At 37.2% G+C, this 23,240-nt stretch overlaps 1 protein-coding gene across 1 annotated transcript in view; it reads left to right on the top strand.

Moving 5' to 3' along the window:
- The window catches only part of LOC129249172 (neural cell adhesion molecule 1), a 203,246-nt gene that overhangs the window by 9,593 nt on the left and 170,413 nt on the right, over nt 1-23,240 (top strand). The gene's annotated exons all lie outside the window — the stretch shown is intronic.

Below are 23,240 nucleotides of genomic sequence, written 5' to 3'. Positions count from 1 at the left end.
ATGGCGACATGTTGAAAGCCATAGAATCATGAGTAGCTCCTGGATTTTTCGCATTTATATAAGTTATTTTCATTGTATGATCACAAACCTAAAATTTACATTATTCGCATTTAGAATTTATGACTCATATTTACATATATGTAAATGTCTACTTGCAATCATAGCGTTAATGCTGTAGAATCAGTTCCTGTGGTCATACAAATGCTGAACTTCTTTCCTGGGAGCGACAATTTTAATATGCGTGCCATCACCACAGCAAATTCCTGGAATTCGGTATTTGCTATAAAAATGTGCTTTTGGTTGTTGCCGATCAGCCTCTGTACTACTAAATTGTATCCATTTTTGGCAAATATAATTTTCCAGGACATCTATTACTTCCGATAGCACAACAGACACTGTGGGTTGAGGAAGTCCTAGCATTCCTTCATTACCAATGCTCAATTGGTACGATCCCTGAGCACAAAATCGCAGAAATGTTGCTAGCTTTAAAATATTTGGAATAGATTTTGCTCGGGTGCCTTCTGTAACTAGTTTTATGTACTGGCCAGTAGGTTCATAAACGCCTCTTTAGGTAATCTAAAGTTCTTTAAAAATCTGTAAAGAAATTTCTCTAATACTAAGTACGTCAACACATTTTGATAATTCTAAACTTACTCAGTGGAAACCATTTCTAGGGTGTTGGATGCGTCCCTCAACCGTTTTCTACTTCTAGCTAGTTCCACTAATCTTTCATCGTCCGATGAATCGTTGAACCACAACTCCGTTGTACTTATTTTCACAAAAAATACTTTTCTTAACTTTTAAAAATGTTGTTAACAAAGAATTCCAATACAGAGTTGCCCATATTCGACGGACCCGACGGATTTCGATGACTCTTTGGGTCCATTCTAATCGACGAGGCTTGTCCGCAGGCAACAATCTTTGCGTCAATTGAATCTTATACGGGAATAAATGCAAATCAATTCGGGTAATTCTTTGTAAAGTGGTCCGAGCAATGCCCAACTGCTGAGAACGGCGATTTTGAGATGTCTTTGGCGACGCCTTGGTCGGTTTTGATTTGGCCTCTTTCGATTAGAAAGAGCATCACCAATCGAAAACCTTTCATACAAACGTTTAATGGTGTTCTTAGAAGGCGCACTCCTCACATTATTTAATTTTTTATACGCACGTTGAGTTTTCACAATTGACTTCTTTTGTTGAGTGTAAATTTCAACAATTTGGGACCGCTCGCGTGGTGTGTACTGTTCCATGGTAAAAATCTGCGTGGACTGACGCTTCCAACGCGGTATGTCATTAAGCGACCTGACGTCTCTGTCAAAAGATACAGGGTTGCCAGATAGGTCCGTCGAATATTGGCAACCCTGTACAATCGCTTTTTCTTTTATTTTGATTTGCTGTATCAGCTGAGAAAAAAGATCTATTGTAAATGCGTCGAGCGATCGAAATTCACAATAGTCATATTCTTCAGCAAATGAGCGCCATAATACCAAATTAAAATTCGTACGATCAGCACTTTCGACTACAGTCGAAGATCGAATGTTGCTCATAATAAGGGCCAATGTTTTTGTTGTGCCACAAAACGTGAGCAAATGAGGGCGCTAAGTTTGTTTGTTCATGTCCCAAGAGACAAAATATTTCAAAAAAAAAAAAAAAAAACAGATTGGGTCGAATCGTGCGGCACTTCCTTAGAACAAGGCCAACAAATTTTGCGTGTATCACTTTTCCGCAACGCCTTTCAAGATCAGGCCAGATCGGAAGAGCGCAAAATTGTCTATTGATGCTCTTCCGATGCCTATCGAAATTTTGCATTGCTGGAATGAGCCCGAGGCGAAGCATCCTCCGGTTGATGCTTCTACGCAAACAGGGTAAATTATTTTTTATTTAGTGTCGTTTTATTTAAACGACTTTTGATTTAGATCAAATACTAATTGTCGTGTGTTTCACCTGAAAAAAGAATTTACCCGTCTTAAGGAACGATTTGTGAAGCTGGATAAATTCAAACCCCACGTCAATCAAATACTTTCTGAGTGGCAGATTAAAAAAATAGAAGACGCACCCAAAACAATTCATTGGGTTTGAGTGAACATGGTACAGGCAGTATCAAAAATTCAAATACGGATTAACCTACCAAAGGTCTTTTGAGACTGGGAAAAATATCTTCTTTGTGGGAAACTTGTCGTTTTTAAGATATAACTTAGGTTGTCAAAGCTTTTCTGAAACGCACTGAAAGTTGCAGAAATTATTAAAATTCAAGAATTAAGTGGAAAATACTAAGTTAAGTTGTATTTTATTTCTGTATGGCTTTGGTTAGTACAATTGTTTGGCAAGCTACGGACTTAGACTTGGATTTAGGATATTCATTAAAATATAGTAACTAGGCACATACAGATGCCAATCACGCGCATTGTAAATATATATGAGAAATCACCTGAATAATTAAGTACCACTCATAAAATAAAAAAAAAATTTTATGTGGTTTACATCGACCTTTTCTAATGTTGTTACTACCTTTTCAGAAAGGGCATACACGGACACATAAAGGAAGATACCTTTTTTCACTCACCTCGAAATTACAACAATGGACTAATTAGTATCCGAAATCAGTTGTCAAATTTACGTTGTGTAATCTTTTATTATTCAATCAGGGTTTTTAACATTTATTTAAATTATTTTTAATTAACAATGTTGCTGAAAAAAAAAATTATAATGTTCGATATTTGCTTTAATACAGGTTCTTAAATAGTCCAACTCACATATGCAATCACGTTGGCTTGTGTTCACTCTTTGAAACCTCATGCGCTTGTTGTTGTTCATTCCTACGAATATTCGTTTAAGTGAGTGTTCATTTAAACGAAAGACTAGTGTAGTACGTCCCAGAGAGAATACTCGTTCACTAGTCATGTTCGCTGTTAAGTTATGTAATGGTTCTTGAATATTTCAAGTGTTGAAATATTCATTTCTTATAAGTAAAAACATTTATGTAGATATGTCCTCATGCAGCTAAGAATGTAGACATTTGCCTTTGAGCATACAAATTTTATGGCTGCTGGGGTTGAAAACGCTTTAAAGTGCAAAAACAGGTGAAAATAAATGGTAGCGTTGCCAGATGTATATGCACAAGTATGCAAATATCTTCTCATTTACATGTACGCATATCCATACATATGCATACATATGCATGTGTAGATGCATACCAAGAAGCACATAAATCCAATGCGCCACTTGAGTGCCCACATCTCTCAACAAGGCATAAGTGCATATTTGAATGTGATATGTGACCGTCATCCATATGCATGTTTCTGTATGTATGTATGTATGTGTGTATAAGGGAGTACGACCGTAAGCTGTCTGGTGCTTTACAAAAGTTCAATCCTGACCTTTTCACATACATACATAGTTACGTAAGAAGAAATGAATGGAATAAATATCAATATATTTACAGTTAAATACCCCAAAGTGTAAATATATGTAGAGTACTTTTTATATATAGTAAATATACATCGCAGCAAATCGGGCAGCCTCTAGTTTAATGGTGTACTCGACACTTTGTGAATATTTGCAACCATATGAAGCGCATGCGGATAATATTCAAGCTCTAGCATCTAGGTAGGTGAAATGGTTATAGTACCAGTCTGACACTTCCCAAGTAACACTAAAGCGCCAATTTGATAGCATTTTGAGACCTCCAAGGGCAGATATCTATAGTCAACCTGAGCTGTTGATATAATAGAGAAGATTGTGGGATTTAGGTTGGAGCCACTGCTCCAGGTCGTGGAAGAAAGGATCACACAGACCTTAATCGTCTAGCTGCCAAACTTGGACATTTACAGAGAAAGTGCTCAACAGTCTTCTCTTCTGAAAGGTCCCCACAGCTACTGCAATGAGGATTAAATGGTCAACACAGCTGGTCCAATGACCGGTAAACACAGCTAGGAGTTTGGAAATTGACTAATGTGGAAACCCCAGAACTTTCTGCATCCTGCGTCTATTGTATTGGGGCTAAGGCGTTTTCGAAATAGTACTCGAAGAAATAGAGCTCCATATGTTCTGCGCTCTTTTTTAAGAAATAAGTCGTGCAATCGCAACAGTTAGAAGGATGTCGATGACCGAGTGGAAGACCTCTGCGACTAATGCAGTCGATGTTAATATCTCCCTCGCTCCCACGTTCCCTATGCATTCCACATGCCCGCATAATCGCAAAGACTTTTCTCTGAAAAACATTAGCAGTATTCGGCATTTTTAAGGAAATGGAGGAATTGGCTGAAATACAAGTTTTCCCCTTGCTTCGCTGCTGCCTACTTGACATGATCCCCAAACTCCAGTTTGCGGATAGAGAGATCTGTGCGAAGTTCAGAGAAACGCAGTGTTAGCTGCTTTAAAATGCTGTCATGTTCCCTGAGAGATTACCCCCAGAGGCCAACCTACTTTAACCTGATTCCACTTTGAGCTGCGATGGAAATAACGTAAAAGTCGATGATCGAAGTAAGTCAAAACGACATTCAGGGCAGCACTGGATCAAGTTTTACATGCTCCTGTGATGCCAATGCATACAGTCCTTTGAGCCCTCCCAAGTTTAATGATGTTATAGCCCTTCTGAAGAGCTTCCCACCAAACCAGGCATGCATTCGTTAAAATCGGCAGAACCACTAATTATAATTATAAATACATCCAAAGAACGACTTGTTGCTTGATACCCCATTGGCTTGATACCCCATGGCCGAACATAAATTTACTGGAGTAGAAAGCCTTCTTTACCCGATTTTCAATATGTAGCTTCCAGTGGAACTTGGAGTCAAATATCACTCCAGGATACACGAGAGAACGTGGTTGTTTAATCTGGGAAGTTTAAAGTGTGGAGATTTATATATATTTCCACCAATAAAGGTCTCATTCGATTGCATGGAGAAGGACTCTTTTGTATTGGGTATGGAAATAAGTTTCCATCCTTTCTTAGCAAAATTTACGAATTATTTAATCAAGATATTATGTGAAGTATGTGCCTCGAGAACTAAAGCTTTACTCGATCTTTCAGGCAGTATACGGATTCCTCTGACGAAAAATTCGACTTCTTTTGACTTGATCCACTCATTGAGCCATTTTGCGATGCTCTCGTAAGAAGTGAACCACTTTATTGAGCTCACTGCATTGGTGAAAGCAGATGGTAATCCGACGGTGCAATGTCTGGGGAATACGGTGGGTGGGGCAAGATTTCCCAGTTCAGATCCTCTAAATATTTCTGGATCGATTTAGCAACGTGTGGCCTGGCGTTGGCGTACAACAAAATCAGTTTGTCATGTCTACCGTCGCATTCCGGCCGCTTTTTTTTTGATAATTCGATTCAAAGGCATTAATAGCAGTCGGTAACGATCGCCATTAATGATTTCAGATGGTTTAAGGAGCTCATAATAGATGACACCCTTCTGATTCCACCAGATGCACAACACAACTTTGGAAGCATGCATTTTTTTCCCCCCTGTCGATGGACCTGGTTCACCTGGTAGACTTCAGCATTTTCGACGCTTAGGGTTATCATAAAAGATCCATTTTTCGTCGCCAGTGACGATGCGATACAGAAAACCCTTTCTTTTCTGCCATTCAAGTAGCCATGAAGTATGACTTCCCGCAAATGCTGTTTTTTCGAGACGAACGTAGACATTTTTGACGTCAGACAAAAAGGATCTTTACGCTTCAAACGAATGTCAACCACTGCGATTGAGACCTCACATATACACTTTCAAATCACCAGTAAATTACTAGAGCGAACACAAAAATAGTATCAGCAGCGACACAACAGATCAAATGATTCTTTTACAATCCAATTACGAATATTAGAAAATGAAAAAGAAATTTTCTCAATTGGCTAGAGATGACAAGAAAAATAGAAACTGCAAGCTTATTTATATTTATATAGTATTGCACAATATAAGAAGAGGAAGTAAATATGGCTATTGTTCTTTATAAATCCTTGAATAGAGAGGACCTGTCACTATTTAGGGTTCATACAATGCTATATAAATCAATGTGGACCTAAGAGATCCAGCATGGGGCTGCTCAGCCCCACCAATATAAACTCAATACAAAGCTTTCAAAATAAGGTATTACAATGCGCTGGTACGTTCGCAACACCGATATCGAACGCGACCTTGGCATTGAACCAGTTGCCACTTTGATTGATAGAAACGCTAGGTCTTATATGGAAAGACTACGCCACCATGTAAATACCGAAGTCTCAGCCCTATTTGACCCAGGTAAGTGGAAATAAAAGCTGAAACGAAAAAGAACCGCAGGAGCCCACTTCTCTGCAAGCTTTGTCCAGATCATTATTAGATTCGAGTTCTTTAGAAATCTATCAACAGCTAAATTCTATGCTCTCCTTCTTCTTAATTGGCGCGATAATCGTTTACTGGATTTTGGACGAGCTTAACAAAACGAGCCAGCTGCTTCTTTCGTGTGCTAACCGGAGGCAATTGGACACTAAGTAAGTGTTCAATTCTAACTTAGTTTCAACAAATGTTAATGGAGTTGTCAGTTGAGAAAGCTGTTTCTGGGAGCTTTCTGATAAATAGTAAGAATGCCCTTCCGCCTGCCATACCTTACAAGTGTTTTCAGGCAAAATTGTACTAATTTATATCATGTTAAAGATGAGTTGAGATGAGATGTTAAAAAGAAATAATTGGGGCGTACCCTTCTGTCAGAAGATTGACCAAGCACCGTTTCCTATTTGTGGCGTGCGTCTTGATGTTGTTTCACAAATGGAGGGACCTACAGTTTCAAGCCGACTCCGAACGGCAGATATTTTTATGAGGAGCTTTTTCCATGGCATAAATACACTCGGAGGTTTGCCATTGCCAGCCGAGAGTTGACCGCTTTAGAAAAAACGTTTCCTAGCATTTTAGTATTTCATCACGGAGACTCGAATCTACGCACTCCCGAATGTTAGTCACGCACCAACCCATTCGGCAATGATGGCCAATTATATCTTGAGATATTTTTAGTGTCAAATTAAAGTTGAAAGAGTGAACCACAGACGTTATATTAATATAGTTTCTTTAAAAGAATCATTACAACATAATGCAATACGCGTAATAGCAGATTTCATTCTATTCGATGACACATTTAAGTATCATAAAATATAACCATAATAACACTCACGTTGGTACTATCAAGCTTTGAGAGCTGATTTCTATTAGAAATTCTTCATGGTTATCCTGCTTTAAAAATGCAGTGAAAAAGTGTAATCACAGTGCAACCATGAATACAGGACATGCGAGTACACCTCAACGACAACAAGAATAATGAGGGGCAGCTCCAAGGAAGGCAAAGCAAAACCAGAGCTGCTACGTAAAAATAGAAAATATGCACATAATAGTAGTATGCAAGTAAGTTTGTGTGCAAGCAATAAGTAGGCGGAAGAAGAAGAAGAAATGATTGAGCAAAGGCAAAGAGAGGAATGAGAGTCTGATGAAGTAAAAGACATTATTGTTGCTATGAATAGGAAAGTGTTTCATTGAACGAGGAAAACGATACGAGCTTCATAAAAAAAACTATTCTCGAAGAGCTTAAAGAAAGTTGCAAAATTCTGTAGCAAACTAAAGTAAAAGTGGAATTAAAAAATATAAATATTATAAAGGTGAGGAAAACTGCTGTAATTGGATGAGGTAGGAGGACTTATAACACAAAAAAAAACAACAAATGCACAGAAGAGTAGAGTTTTCCAAATACGCAATGGTTTATGTTGACAACACTTAGTATAAAAATGCTAGGTTGTTCAATAAGTTTTGCGGTTCGATAAGGAAAACACAATTTGTGGTTTGAAAAACGCTTTATTAAGGGGTTACATACGTTCAGCAGCGCCAAAAATGCGTTAAAATAAAAACTGTTTTTAGAGGGGATAACAATAGAAATAAATATAAAAGAATTTTATATATTGTTTATTAGTACTTAAGGGGACAGATACCTGTAAACGGTCATATTTTCCATGATTTTCATTAAAATAATTTAAAATGAAGAAGTCAATATATTTTTTTCAAAATTAGCACACAGTTTATTTATACATTAAAATAGTATAACAAATTTTTTTTATTTTAATCATTTAAAATGGCGGAGGTACACTCAATTCTTCCAGGAAGGCTTCGCAATCGGCGTACATTGTAGCATCGGCGTCACAAAATACAAAAAACCAAAACTTTTGTTTGTTATTAATGTCATCATTTCTATATGAAGTAAAAAAAATGGGGGGAAAAAGTTCGCGGAATAAAATGCTTAAAAAAATTAATTTTGGGGCGAATTTTCCTACCATTTTGGCTTCGAAAAAAATAGTTTTTTGAAAAATATTCGAATTGTAAATTTAAATAGAAAGTAGTATCATAAAAAAGATGTGTGCAAATTTTCAGGGAGATCGGTCAATAACTTTTCGAGTTATCGTGTACGGTAATTCGAAAAATACAGTTTTGAAAAAACGCTTTTAAAGTTTGAATACATGAAAATTCAACCTCTCCCAGCGCTCGAACGCAAAGAATAGAGTCGTCACGGTTGACGACCTATAATATAAGAAATACTTAAATTAACTTTCTAAACTTTTTTTGACAATTCTTAAAGGATTATATTAACATTTAATGAAAAAAAACTTTTTCTTCGAAATTTTACAGGTATCTGTCACCTTAAACTTTATAAAAAAATGTATTTTAATTTTTCTTTACAAAAATTAGTATATAAAAAATCACGTGACCCAAAGAACAATGAAAAAGTTGTTTCATAGTTTGCATCATTTCTCCTTGAAATGTTGATGGATCTGTAAAGAGTAAAAAAGTTCTTGTAAAATAAAGTTGTAGCTATAGTCGGTCGAGCCGGATTTTTGAATTTCGGAAAATTTTGCAATTTACTACATTTTGAAAAAAAGGTATGCGTTTTACGTCATACATTTCACATTTTAATCACGTTTATACAATTTTTTAATAAAAATATTGCAAATCCGGCTCGCCAGACTGTAGAAAAAACTATTTTGAATATTTAAAAAAAACCGCAACAAAACATATAATAATCATATAATAATCTTTAAAAAAATCGTTTTTTTCAAAATACTGGACGTATGTAACCAATTATTATTATTATTATGATATATAAGAAAAGTAGAGGAGATCCACTACTTTACATTGAAATGGAGCACTAGTGTAAACACCTTCGGCTCTGTAATCAATTAATCAGTATAGTCTCCCTGAGCATCAATACATTTGTTCCAACGATATTCCAACGAGATTCCAACTTATGCATTCCATCCCTGAAGTGAGAATCTGGAAAGACTGCAGTTTCCGTTTCCATAGCTGTTCTGACTTCGCATTTGATGAGAAACACTTTCCACGCATGCATTTTTTTAGGTCTAAAAACAAATGGAAGACAGGCAATGGCAAGCCACGGAGTGTATTTCTGCCATGAAAAAGCACCTCATAAAAAATGTCTGCCACTCAGAGTTGGTTTTAGAACTGTACATCCCTCCATTTATGGAGCAGCGTCAAGACGCTCCCCACAAATAGGGAGAGGGGCTCGGCTCAACACCTAGTAGAAGTGCACTTGCCAACTATTTTTTTTATTGTAAATATTTGTAAAAAGATGTAAGTTGTTAGGGCCAAATCCGGTAAAAGAGGTGGATATTCCAACAAATCGAACTTTAATTCATGTATTTTTGCCTTCTCTTTTGTGACACGGTGCATTGTCCGGATGAAAAGGAATTTTTTCTTTTGTAAACTGGGTAGTTTTTCACGAATTTTTTCCTTCAGCTGATCTAAAAGCTTACAATAATATTCAGAATTTATTATTTTACCAGTGTGCAAATAATCCACGAACGAAATTCCTTTCGCATCGCAAAAAAGTGATGCTAACACCTTCTTGACCGATTTCTGAACACGAACTCGTTTCGGAGCCGAGGAACCAGATTCACAACACTCTTAGCCTCTCGGTTTGTTTTATAATCATAGTGATAAATTTTCTTTGCTTTTAAGTCTTCCAAAAATAAAAATTCAATCCCTGCACGATACTTGATTTTTTCCATTGTAGAAAATACTGTGACACGTCGACACTAAATGGCTGGACAGAGTGAAACTAAACTTCACATACGTTCGTATGGAGAGTGTACCAATATAACAAAAAAAAAAAAGTAGGCTAGTAGCCATGCTCTCTCTTATCGAATCGCAAAACGTATTAAACAACCTAGTAAGTTAAACATTTTATCTCTATGCGCATTATTAACAGCTGGGCGACCAACGGTGTGCTATAAAAGCCGCTCTTGCACATATCAGTCGCATATTTGTTTTAATCCCTCCAATGGCATTGGTTTTTTCTTGGCAGGTACAAACCTCTTCACGCATTTTTTTCTGGTGAAGTTTGTTTTAAGCGACTCTCTGATATATGCGTATGTCTGCACATTTATTTCATATCTCTTGTTCCAAGATGCTTGCCTGCCACTTATTATTACGCCTCTTCGTTACCAGCTCCTGTAGAATCTTTAGTACTTCAAAACTTTTTCATAGAATCTCCCGGACATCGGCTACACCAGCTTCTGGGATCTTTATTTTAAAATAAAGAAAATTGTTAAAAATTAATCGAAATGTAGTTTCAAGAAAAATTCTGAAAATTTGATACCTTGAGCTCGGGCAAAAGAATTGTGGGAAGCCCTGCTTAGACGAATAGCTTTTAAAAAATTTGTCAAGCGCGTGGATTTCGGCATACACCAGCCTAGTTCACTACCATCGTTTTTTCACTTTCCTTTCCTTGACACTTTAGATAAACTTTCCACTGAGAAATAAATACAAGAAAAACAATGCGACAAACTTTTGCGAGTTAACACAAAGCACAGTTTTAATAGGTACATATTTTTGTATAAATAGTTTGTATACCGTTAGATATATATGTATATGTATCTGTATGTATTTGTGAGTGTAATCTAGCCCAGCCACTTTCTCTTTTAGTAAAACAAGAAAAAAGTACACGTACACTTAAAAGGACCCACCTACATAACTCCTCTCCATACCATCTTTGCAGCAAAGAGCACAGAAAGGCCACACACATACATACATACGCATTGAAAAATAGTTGAAAACACATAAAGCTATAGTCATCTATACGCGCCCACACTTTGTCACTTTTCGCATTTTCACGGCACGCACGTACACTGGTATATGGTGAGTAAGTATCGTTCTTCCGTATCCTGAATTTTCGTGCTCCAAATTTTTTTTGTAGTTGCTGTTGGTTAGTTGCGGCTGTTCGTTGCTGCCACATTGACAGCACATTGTCCTCGTACACGTTGCCACGTTTGCACATTGCCACGGCATGTTGCCATGCAACTTGCGTGCAGCTCCTTAATTCATTGCAATACGAGATGCATCCCCACATCCTCTTCTTCACTTTGCCCATACCCTTATTGCCACAATTGCAGTTACTATTTTTTCGTTACGTTGCTGCTGGCGGATATGCTCGGCTATCGCAGCGACAATTGCATTAACACACATTTTATGCTGCTGCTGCTTCTGCTTCTGCCTCTGCTTCATCTTCTACTTTTACTACTACTTCATCGTCGGCGCTGTTGTTTTACCTCCCCGCCTTCCCGGCTCTTAGTGAAAAAATACTTTAGTTGGTAGTTAGCATGATAACTGGAATATTTTCTTTCATAGAATAAAAAAGTAAAGAACAAATGAAAGGAGGATATCAAAAGAAAAAAAAAAAAACAATATCTCATGCGAAGGCAACTCACGGCTTGTGGAAATAAAGTCAAACCAAGCCGAGTACTCGTATCCTTGAATTCTTGAAAACGTGCACTCGGAAGTTTGTGCATGTAATTAGTGCTTTAATTGTGACAGGCATTTCGAGCAAAAAATTAAAAAAAGAGAATTGAAAATGTATAACGCAACTTGAAACAAAAATAAATGTGGAAGCTTCATTTCGACGTTACCAGAATTTAATTGTGCAATAATTATACAAAGCAGTAGATTTTCTGGCGAATCTTCGTTAGCTACTCTAGAGAGCAATAAAACTGGTTTAGGGAGATTTCTTTAATGGCTCGTGTTTACGTGAGCTCTTTTCTTTTGAAATTAAAAGAATTTAAGGCACAAAATATTCGAATATTTTTCCGACTAGGAATATACTTTAAATGCTTAAGTGAAATAAAATTTGTTGAGAAACTAATTTAACCTGATTAGAATGGTTTCTTTTATACATACGAGTATTCGGAATTCGGAGAGAACGTAGAACTAAAATGAAGAAAAAAAAAAGTTTTCCTAATAGCGGTCACCCCTCGGCAGGCAATGGCAAACCTCTGAGTGTATTTCCGCTATGAAAAAGCTCCTCATAAAAATACCTGCCATTCGGAGTCGGCACAAAAATTGTAGGTCTCTCCATTTGTGGAAAAATATCAAGACGTACGTACACCAGAAATAGGAAGAAAAACTCGGCCGAAGACCCAACATTTTTTGGTTCTTTTTCATCTGGCTGAGAATCACTGTTAATAAATTGTTGTTATGTCAAAGTAGAAAAGTAAGTAAATTTGTAATATATTTGTCAGAAAATGTATAAGCTTGTGCAGCAATCGATAGTAGATAGTGAAATGTTTCACTTAGATCAAAATAACTCTTGCCTTTCATTTACAAGGTGAAGTCCAAAATAAACAAGACTGAGCTAAAATAGAAGCGACAGGAGCTTTGTTCTGATAACTTCGAGTTTATTTATTCAAAATAGCCTCCTCTGACTTCGATACATTGTTTTGCGTGATCTAAAAGCTTTTCGAAAGAGTGTTTCAGTTGATTGACAGCAATGTCCTTCAGCATTTATACTGACATGGATGACCTTTACGGACGCAAAACGTTTTCCTTTGATGGCCAAATGCAAATTTGCGAATAGGTAGAAGTCACAGAGAGCCATATCAGGCGAATACGGTGAGTGATTGGTGGTTAAAATAGTAGTCAAAAATCAGTCACAAGAGTGGATCGATGAGATGGTGCATTATCATACAATAAGCGCCGGCTTCCTCCTTCGTGTTATTCAGGGCGAGGTAGAAGAATAAGATGCAACGAACGTTTCAAAACGCCAAGATAGAAAATTGCATTGACGGTTTGGCCCGTTGGCACGAACTCCTTTTGGCCAATTGCCTTGAAATTGTACATTAAGAGACGTAATACAAAATGCTCTAGATATATGTATATTCTAGGTGAGCAGAAAAGTGTAGCCTAGGAGTCAACCCAGGCAAAACACAACTCATTTTGTTCACTAGGAAACACAGAATCCCTCAGCTAAGTCCGATTATGCTCAAGGGGGAAGTTCTTGTGATTTTGGAAGAAACTAAGTACTTGGGACTAAACATAGATAGGAACTTGACTTGGAAGTCAAACATCCTATAAAGAGTCTGGCAACCCTGTATCTTTTGACAGAGACGTCAGATCGCTTAATGACATACCGCGTTGGAAGCGTCAGTCCAAGCAGATTTTTACCATGGAACAGTACACGCCACGCGAGTGCTCCCAAATTGTTGAAATTCAACGTGTATATAAAAAATTAAATAATGTGAAAAGTGCGCCTTCTAAGAACACCATTAAACGTTTGTACGAAAGGTTTTCGACTGGTGATGCTCTTTCTAATCCAAAGAGGCCAAATCAAAACCGGCCAAGGGCACTTGGGCATTGCTTGGACCACTTTCCAACGAATTATTCACATTTATTTACATATATTCCCGTATAAGATTCAATTGACGCAAAGATTGTTGCCTGCGGACAAGCCTCTTCGATTGGAATGGGCCCAAAGAGTCATCGAAATCCGTCGGGCCCGTCGAATATGGGCAACCCAGTACTCAGCGAGCTGTTCCGCTTTTTAGGCTCAGAGCGAGCTCACAATGGAAGACTGTCACACATGCACATTCAACCGTCTTAGACTTCTATACGGATATACCCAGTGATTGTGATTATCACCCTCCCGTTTCCTGCTTCGAAAGGAATTTCTCAATGAAACTCCCTTCTAGACTGGAATGGCTTGAAGAAGATGTAACACCCAGCGCACCCGTTAAGATCTACACGTACGGATCTAAAATGGACAACGGTGTAGGATCAGGGTTATATTGCCAAGAGCTTTTTATCAGTGAATCCTTCAAACTATTGGATTGTGCAGTGGTTTTAAGCGGATATAAAGGCTATGAAGCCTTAAGATGGTTAGAGAGAAACAGATCAGCAACAGATATCTGCATTCTTTTAGAGAGCCAAGCTGCTCTACGGACCTTAAATGCATTCCAAATAACATCAATGAGTAACTTACATTGTCGCCAATCTCATGAGATGGTTAAACAGTACTGTATTATACTCCTGTGCTGGGTTCCAGGCTCGCAACTTGTAAGTGCCAACACCTGTGAAATTGCTAAGCAAACATGGGCATGGCTAAATTTATGTCTGTCAAAGAATTTTGTAAAATTGTTCTTAGTAGGTGCCCTCACAGGACATTGTCTCATAGGCAATCTCGCAAGGAGATTAGGCGCTTGCACGCATGATTCCTGTCGTAGCTGTAGAAATGAGGAGGAGTTGGAAGCAGTTCAACACCTTTTTTGCACTTGCCCGGCTCTAGCCAGAAGCAGATATTTAAGATCCTACTTCTTAATGAATGTATCATAGATAATCTATGCACTTTAGGTATCAACAACTTTTTTACGCTTTGTCAAAAGCTCGAGATTGTTCAATATGGAAGGATAAATGTAGCCCCTGCGCCTCACAACGAACCCTTTTCGTGATCTAAGAGGCATCGCTGGGTCTATGTGCGATGCGCATGCCAATCCTAACCTAACCTAGGAGAAATGGAAGGATGAATGGAATGAGAACTAAGTCATAAGAAGGAATTTAACTATATTCACAGGCAGAAACAGCTGCAGTACTTTTTGAAATCCATGACTTAAATTGCTTCTCAGTTGGCCCAAATTAAAAATGTTGTACTTTAAGCTACCACCAAAAATATTAACTACATTTATGTAGTTTTTAAGAAGGAAATTCAAGTTACATAGCTAAGTATGAAATTCCCATGCATTGTTTTATGCGAATGCCGGCCTTTTGTGAGAAAATATTTTGCACTTTTTATTGGCTGCTGCAATGGACAGCATTCCATGTACATATTCCGCGCCCATACACTCATACATATGCCTGCGTTATTGATGTGCATGTGCATGTGTGACTTGCCCAGCAGCGTTTCTTTTGTGACTTTAACAATAGGCTGTGATGTATTGATAATGCATTGCATGTATTGCACAGATTCCGACATTCCATTCTATGTATTGTCCTCATAAATGACCCCGATTCCTCTGTGAGCAATGCATGTGTGCATTCACATTCTGTAGTATTTGTGGCAGCGACCTAAGTGTCTATAAAGGAACTGCATTCTGCTTTAATTGTGTCACAAATATACGAATGTACAAATAAACTTGCCAATATACTCGTGCACATGTGAGTCTTTATGAGTAGCTGCATTCATTCGCAAGAGTTTGATGCAGTAATGCTGCGGAATATATACATACATACTGCACTCTAGCCCTGCTTTGCTTTGTTATAATAAACACCCGTTTAGTTGCGTCTGTTTGCGTGCGCAACACTGTGTGTAAACTCATGGCTTCTGATGTCCATTCCAATACAATTCCAACAATTGCTTTTACCAATTGAAGCAAACAGCTATCCATTGGTTAGTTGTCCATTGTAAGTAGCAAATCTAGAAATGCACTTAGTTCCGAGCGAAATTCACAAGCATCAAAGAAAAAACGACTAGGGAAGCGAGTGCGAGTAAAGGCAAAGGGGAAAAAACTGATAGAGGATCTTTCGAATGTCCAGCACAAATACAACTAATGCAGAGACACATATGTCTAATGCAATTCAGGAACAGTAGCGTGGCATAAATTGACAAAGGGTATGGGATGTCCTTGATATACTGGATGAGAGCATGAATGGGGGATACCACACACGTACGTATTCAGACAAACTCACAAATCGATACAAGTGTGTGTATGTGTGTGTATATTTTCGAAATTAAACCTAGACATAATGTACACACATAGGCCAAGTAGTATTTGAGAAGGGAAAGTAGTATGTATGCACTTGCCTTTGTATTGCCCCGGTCAACACAAATCGGCAAGATTGTCCAAAACCCTAGTTGATTTTGAAAGCTCGCAAGTTCTTACTTACTAACTTAATTGTAACGGGTTGTTACAGCTTGCCGAATAATGTCTCGCCAGATGTCTCTGTTTTCTGCACACTTTTTCTAGTTTCTTAAGCAAAGAGAAGCCAGCTCATCTTCAATTTTGTCCTTCCACCAGACACGAGGACGTCCTCTACACCGTCCACTGCCAATTACCGTTTCAAACACCTTCTTTGCTAGAGCAGGTCCTTTCGTATGGACGACATGACTCAGCCACCTTAGTCGCTGCAGAGTGACTCGTCTGACCTCATACAGCTCGTCTAAGTCTCATACAGCTCGTGGTTCATTCGAATGCGGTAACCGTCATCTATGCGAGCAGCACCAAACATCTTGTGAAGTGCTTTCCTCCCGAAAACCTTAAGAGGAATTGTATCTGATTTTTTTACTGTCCAGGCTATACAGGAGCAGCGGGATGATGAGCCTCTTTTAGAGTGTTGTTTTCGTTCGTCAAGAGCGGGCTTTATTACTCAATTGCGCACTTAGTCCGAGTTATCCTTCTCTTAATTTCAAGTCTGGCATCGTTGTTGTTGTTAATAGCGGAATAAATGAAGTCCTTGATTACATCGAATTTATAGTTGTTAACTTCGATCTGTGGTTCAAGAACCGCGACTCCTTGCAGGACGCCTGCATATACTTGGTTTTGCCCGGGCTTAACATCCAACCCAATCGTGCAGTCTACTTTTCAATAGCCGTAAAAGCGGCGGTGACATTCCGCTTGGTATGACCGTTGATGTTAATGTCATTAACATACGCAAGGAGCTGGACACTTTTATAGAAAAAAGTTCCGTTGCATTCTACCCTCGACCTGCGAACCACACTCTCCATAACAAAGATGAAGGGATCACATGGCAATGGCTCACCCTGTCCGAAACCGCAAACGGTATGAAAAGAAAGTTCCTTTCCTATCTTGACGGGGCTTTATGTGCTGCTCAACGTCATTCTCCACAGCCGTATCAGCTTAGCAGGGTTACCGAACTCGAACATTATGCGATGTAGTTGGTATCTAATAGGGTATCAAGGGCTGTCTTTTAGGCGCCGAATAAGTGGTGCGGGCTGATTTGGTTCTCATGAATCTTCTTCCAAGTTCGTCAGAGAAGCTTTATTAGAGGTGTCTTAGTCTTAGCCTTGAAGTTTAAGTCGGTTAATCGCAACATAACCATAAATATCTGATATCACCGTGGAATAAAATCAACATTTTTGTTATTCAGGAAAAATTTCATATGCCCACGAATTTATAGATTTTATGTATTATAATAATACCCCATATTCAATTTTGTGCATCTTCTCTTTAATTAAATTATTGAAAAGACTTTAGAGTTTAAAGGTAGAATACGTAAAAAGCGGTGTCACGGGCGTATACTTAAAATCATAGGAGGAAATTTCAACTATTTTTTATGTTTTTGTACAGCAGCAGCAAAAAGAAAGTTGAGATATATATTATTACATATACATATATACTATATACTTTTAATATATATTTTTTATAAATTTATTCAGTTGAGAAATTAGGAAAAAAAATTTAATTTTGTTTTTGAATAACTTTTTTACAAATTAGAAAAACAAAAGGATTTTGAGCGATGACAATCTTAATTTTGATTTTTACAATTTTTTCTATTAATTGAAAAAGGAGATACCGTAAAATGGGAGCCGCCAGTGTTGATACACATTTGAGTCCGTTTTTTCGCATTTTTCGTGACTTTCCACGAGATTTTTTTTGATAACTGTACGCATTCCTGTGGAATATTCTCCTTAAGAACAGTAATGAACTTATGCTACTTGGCATAAACCCGCGACTGCAAGTAGCTTCAAAGAAAGAAATCTGGTTGGTTAAATAAGGCAATCTTGATGGCCTTCACAATATCTATTAAAGCCCTTGATGAGTGTACAGTGGTATTGTCTTGTTGAAACCACATATGCACCAAGACTCGCTCATTCTATCTCCATAGTAAGAAGTCATTTATCATGGCTGCGTTCGCCAGTTACAATGACTGTTATACCGATGAAGTACATATCGGTCGTAGTTTAACAGAAAACGGGAGTGTGTAATATGTATTTTACAACAAAGAAAATATTGACTTGAAAATTGCGTGGTTAAGATAAAATTCTTCCTTGAGCGCATTAAGGTAAAATATAAGGATTTTTCAGCGCCTCAGCAATAAAATGCATTAAGATAGTGCTTTAAAGTGTTTTGACGTATTTTTTAAGGAATTTTAAACACTCGTTATTTATTTAGATATATTAAAATATACTTATAGACTTCACTATTGTATAAGTTCCGGTGACGTAGTTATAACTAACAGTGGATCAATTTCTTGAGTCAAATGTTCCACAAGTCATAATGGAACGCCCTTACAGTTAATTTTAGTTAATTTCCCCAGTTATAATCTTTAACCAGTGCATATTCAAAGATTTGTTTTTTTTTTAATCTTTTTAATTTCGGCAGCTTTCCGCTACTGGGTTGTCCTTTCACTCATTGTGTCTTTGAATCACTGTGTGTGTGTATGCGTGCCATTTTACTTGTGAAGTGCATTTTTAGCACACTTTGCTCGAAGCATTCCTTTTACTTGGCATATTATTGCAAGAGTACTGTCTGAAGCGCATTCCTTTACTGTCAACATAAACTTTGTTATGCCGAGCAGCAATGGCAAAAATGCCTTTGTACTGGTGCATACAGGCAACCGCACACAGCGCACACATTCGCTCAAAATGTAGCAAGAGCCCTTAGTTTGAATGCTTGTGTCATTTTATTATAGTGAAATAGCAAAACAGAAAAAAATACTAGTATCGAGAAAAAATAAAATAAAAACAAATACAATCAAATCAAGCACACATATTTACCCCCATGCGTTTGTTTTCGCAGCGTCCTAAAGTAGACCTCACTTACATATATGCGCACATTTACAAAATAAACAATAAAAAATAAGTTGCGTACTACTCTCCAGGTTGCCATATTTTCATTCTTTCCCTCTCTCCATTTCTGTGCGTCGTCTCTGCCATTCTAGTGCATCAAAAGAAAAATATTATTACAGTACAAAGATAGCTTAAGTAAATGTTGCGTATACGCCGAGTGCACCGTTTACGCGCAGCAAACGCAATAGCTGTGCAGAGCATAATCTGGAAAGTAAGAGAAGCAAGATTAAAATGAACGAAAGGAGGAAGTACGGTAAGAATTTTACAAAAGCAAGATATAAAAAAATAGAAAAAAACGTTCATCAACTCGTTCAACTCTGGCACCACCTGCTAACACTACACATATGTACATATATGTGTGTGTGTCTACTAAATGATTCTTTCTTGCAGCTCACATTGTACGCAAAGGTTACAAAAGTGTGTAACTTAAATTCTGTGAAGAGTTTAATAACTTTCTGTTCGGTAACTTTCCACGAATATTGGCGAAAGAACTTTGCAGCACTGCAAAATATTTTTGAGTCTATTTGTATGTGTGGTTGGAATTATTAAAAATATCTGCGTCGAAGTTGGCAGTTAAAACATTTGCTAATAACAATTTTCGGTGAAGTTCAAACATTTACATATTGCCATCATAAACGTTACACGCTGTGGGAATTCAATTTCTGCTGCTGGTTGCTTTAAAAATATTTTCCACAACTATTTTTTTTTACAAATTGATGAACTGCGTGAATTTACTACAAATTTCCTTATGTGATGGGTAGAGCAATCGTTTCTTGTACTTTATTGTAGGCTAATGAAATACAGCTCCGTTGTTGGTGAGAATAATTACATTTTCACTCGAAAAATTAATAAATAAAATATTGAATTTTAAAATAAATAAATAGACCTGTCAAATTTTACTAAATTATGGTCATCGAAGGTGGCACTTTTTATACGAAAACTTGTACCACAGATATTGCTTAATAAAGTACCACTGATTTTATTTGGAAAACGTTTCTGTGATTTTGACTAAAAATAAAATTAATAAATAACACTGTGCGACAGTGAAATTATACTTTTATGGAGACCTAGTTTGCTTTTAGTTTCGCTTTTGCTTTTTTAGTTCGAAAGAACAAAAACAAGCCTTTTTGACAGTGTGTTGACAATTTTTCTGAAATGACAACTGACGACACTGTAGACGGAAGTATTTGGAATTTTTTTATTTTTGAAGTGAAACTTCTTTTGTCTCGAAGGATGAAACGCTGTGAGGAGTAAAACCATAGCGTTTCATCGATATGTGACGCTACGCCAGCGCCATCTGTTAAAAGCGTGGCGTGGATGAAACGCTGTGAGGAGTAAAACTACGCTAAACTACGTAAAACTCCGCTATGCCAGCGCCATCTGTTAAAAGACTGGCGTGGCGTGTCGTCGTGAATGTAATGCGGTCGTTTATTATTGCATTCTTATCGAATGTAATTTGTAAATATGACATTTGATTGACGGCCGCCGTAGCCGAGTGGGTTGGTGCGTGATCACCATTCGGAATTCACAGAGAGGTCGTTGGTTCGAATCTCGGTGAAAGCAAAATTAATGAAAACATTTTTCTAATAGCGGTCGCCCCTCGGCAGGCAATGGCAAACCTCCGAGTGTATTTCTGCCATGAAAAAAATCTGCTCATAAACATATCATAAAACAAAATGAAATAAATGTATAAAAAAAAAAAAAAAAAATTTTCTTGTGATTCGAACCAAGGATTTCGGATCGGAAGCCCACATTGCTAGCCGCTGGGCTATCGCGCTGTGCTGTCGCCGCAAAGTAATGTATCATAAATCTGTTTACCATACCAAAGACCATACACTTTGCGAACGCATTTCGGTGGAAACAGTTGACAGTTATCCCAAACACAATATTATATTAGTAACGCGAGACGCGTCATAGAGTGTGTGTGTAGTTTTGAGCAAATCTTACAAACATATTTTGTTTTGTTGATTGATTTCTGTTAAATATGGCATCAAATCAACAAAAACGGAAACCGAAAACAGGTGCTGAACGGCAACGTGAGTATTTGGAGCGTAAAAAATTAAGAGCTACTGTTGAACACCGTGACAGTGAATCCTCCGGTTGTACGATAAGTGATAATTTGTAGTACCAACAACAAGATGCGGAACTACCATTGATGCAGTATTTCATCGATACCTTGATAGATTAGAATGTAGATCATTTTTTACGTATTTCAGTTACCATAAAGCCCTTGTTTCATTTTTGGAAAACGAATCCAATAATGATAATGACAATGCCGAGAACCAAATGTAATTGAGTACAATAAATTCATTTCTTTTTATATTAAAATAAATAAATAATTCTGTTTAATAAAATTCCATTCCATGCTTTCCATGACTTCTGCATGCATTATATTGAAATAATAGTTAAATTATTGATTTGTTGATAAAAGAAGTTTCACTTCAATCGTGCGGGTTCCGTGAACTACCACACACTTTCTTTTTTTCTCTATTTTTTCAACTTAGATATAATTTTTACGATATTATCCGATATTGAGGATTTTTTTAGTACACTACTGTTATAGTAAATTTAATTTTGCGTCAAATGAGCTATATTTGACTGTAATTGAATTAAAATTAATAGAGTTGTGTGAGTTTTAAGATTTTTTTTTTTACTAATTTGGTATGTAGATATAGCTTACGCTAAATGGGAATAAATAATTAAATAATTCGTATAACTCTACATAAATCGGTAGCAAAACTTTAAATGCGTTTTTCTCAAAACTATGTTTTTTGAATTAGTGATCACTGTTACTTAAAAACGGCTAGGTAGATTTCAATAAAATTTATACTGCTTTTGTAAGACATAAAAACTCGGGCCTGATCGAAGGATTTTCTTTCGAAAGTTTATTTTTTTTTAAAGAATTAATTGTCGGCTTTTTTCTCGAAAATCTGAAAAATATTTCTCGAGGTCGCCATATAATTAACGCCATTAATTTTGAAAAAAAAACTTCTATCAGGCACAAGATTATCTATTAATAAAACAAATTTCTCTTACCCGACTGATTTTAGATGAATCTCCAAGGAATTGTTATGATCACCGCAAGGGACTTCTGGAGAAATGGGCGCCACACGAAGATCAATAGCTTTTATAATTATAAATTTTTTTTTTTATTTTGCTTAAGTCAAGTCGAAACTTGATGTATTAATGCTATGTTTTTAGTTTTGTACAATAAAGCAATTGACTAGTAAAAAAAATTATTGACAATCATCATTTTTGTGGGTCTCTGACTGCCTCTAACCCCGTAATCTCCGCACTTCATGTGGAAAGCAACGCATGAATTAAAGGCCTTTATGGAATAGCCTTTTAGCTGCGAGCTCTGCCGATAAAGAATCTTTGACATAATTTGAAGAGGCAAATAGCAAAGATGGGTCAGAACGAGGTTCGGTCAGAAATTTTATTCAATTCGAAAATGCTATTAAATTGATGAGCATGTACAAGGTGTGTCCGAAAACAAAATGCGACTTGGCGCAAAATTAATCATACTTTTTTACAAAAACAAAAACAAAATATTTTGAGTGATGGAAAAAAGTGTTCACCCTGACTTTATTCAATTGTTTAAATAACAGCAGCCAGGCATTAACAGGTAGTATTTGGAATTTATGTTTCATTATGTTGGACTAGGCTACGTTAGGTTACGGTGGTAGTCGAACAACTCACTTAGACCTTACAGGTCCGTTGTGATACCACTGTGCGACAAGGAAACCTTGTTTATTTATCTCCATGAAACCATTTTGAGGCTCTTATAAAGCGTAGCATTGGTCATATCCCCACTGCAGATATTTCCGTAAGAGAATTGAAAAAGTATCTATCTAGAAAACCTGCTGGGATTTTAAGTAAAGCTGGACTATCGTAAAGGAAAAGCTCAACAGTTTCTTCATCTTCCTCTTTCTCATCTCTACAACTCCTACAACATTCCTAGTCTCAAGGAATGCCTGCCAAATAGCCAGCGACCGGTTATACAAGCCACGACCCGTGAGACATCTACCCTTGAAAAGCTCGGCAGTTCCTTTGCTTTTTTCTTATTTATTTGCGGCCACAGTAGCCTAGTTGTTACGTATGTGCCTTCATCTCTCCATGACCTATTGGCCTCT

This window comes from Anastrepha obliqua, chromosome 5 (genome assembly GCF_027943255.1).
Source record: "Anastrepha obliqua isolate idAnaObli1 chromosome 5, idAnaObli1_1.0, whole genome shotgun sequence".
Lineage (NCBI taxonomy): Eukaryota > Metazoa > Arthropoda > Insecta > Diptera > Tephritidae > Anastrepha > Anastrepha obliqua.
The sequence above is the reverse complement of the archived record's forward strand: the minus strand, read 5'-3'. Positions and strand labels throughout refer to the sequence as shown.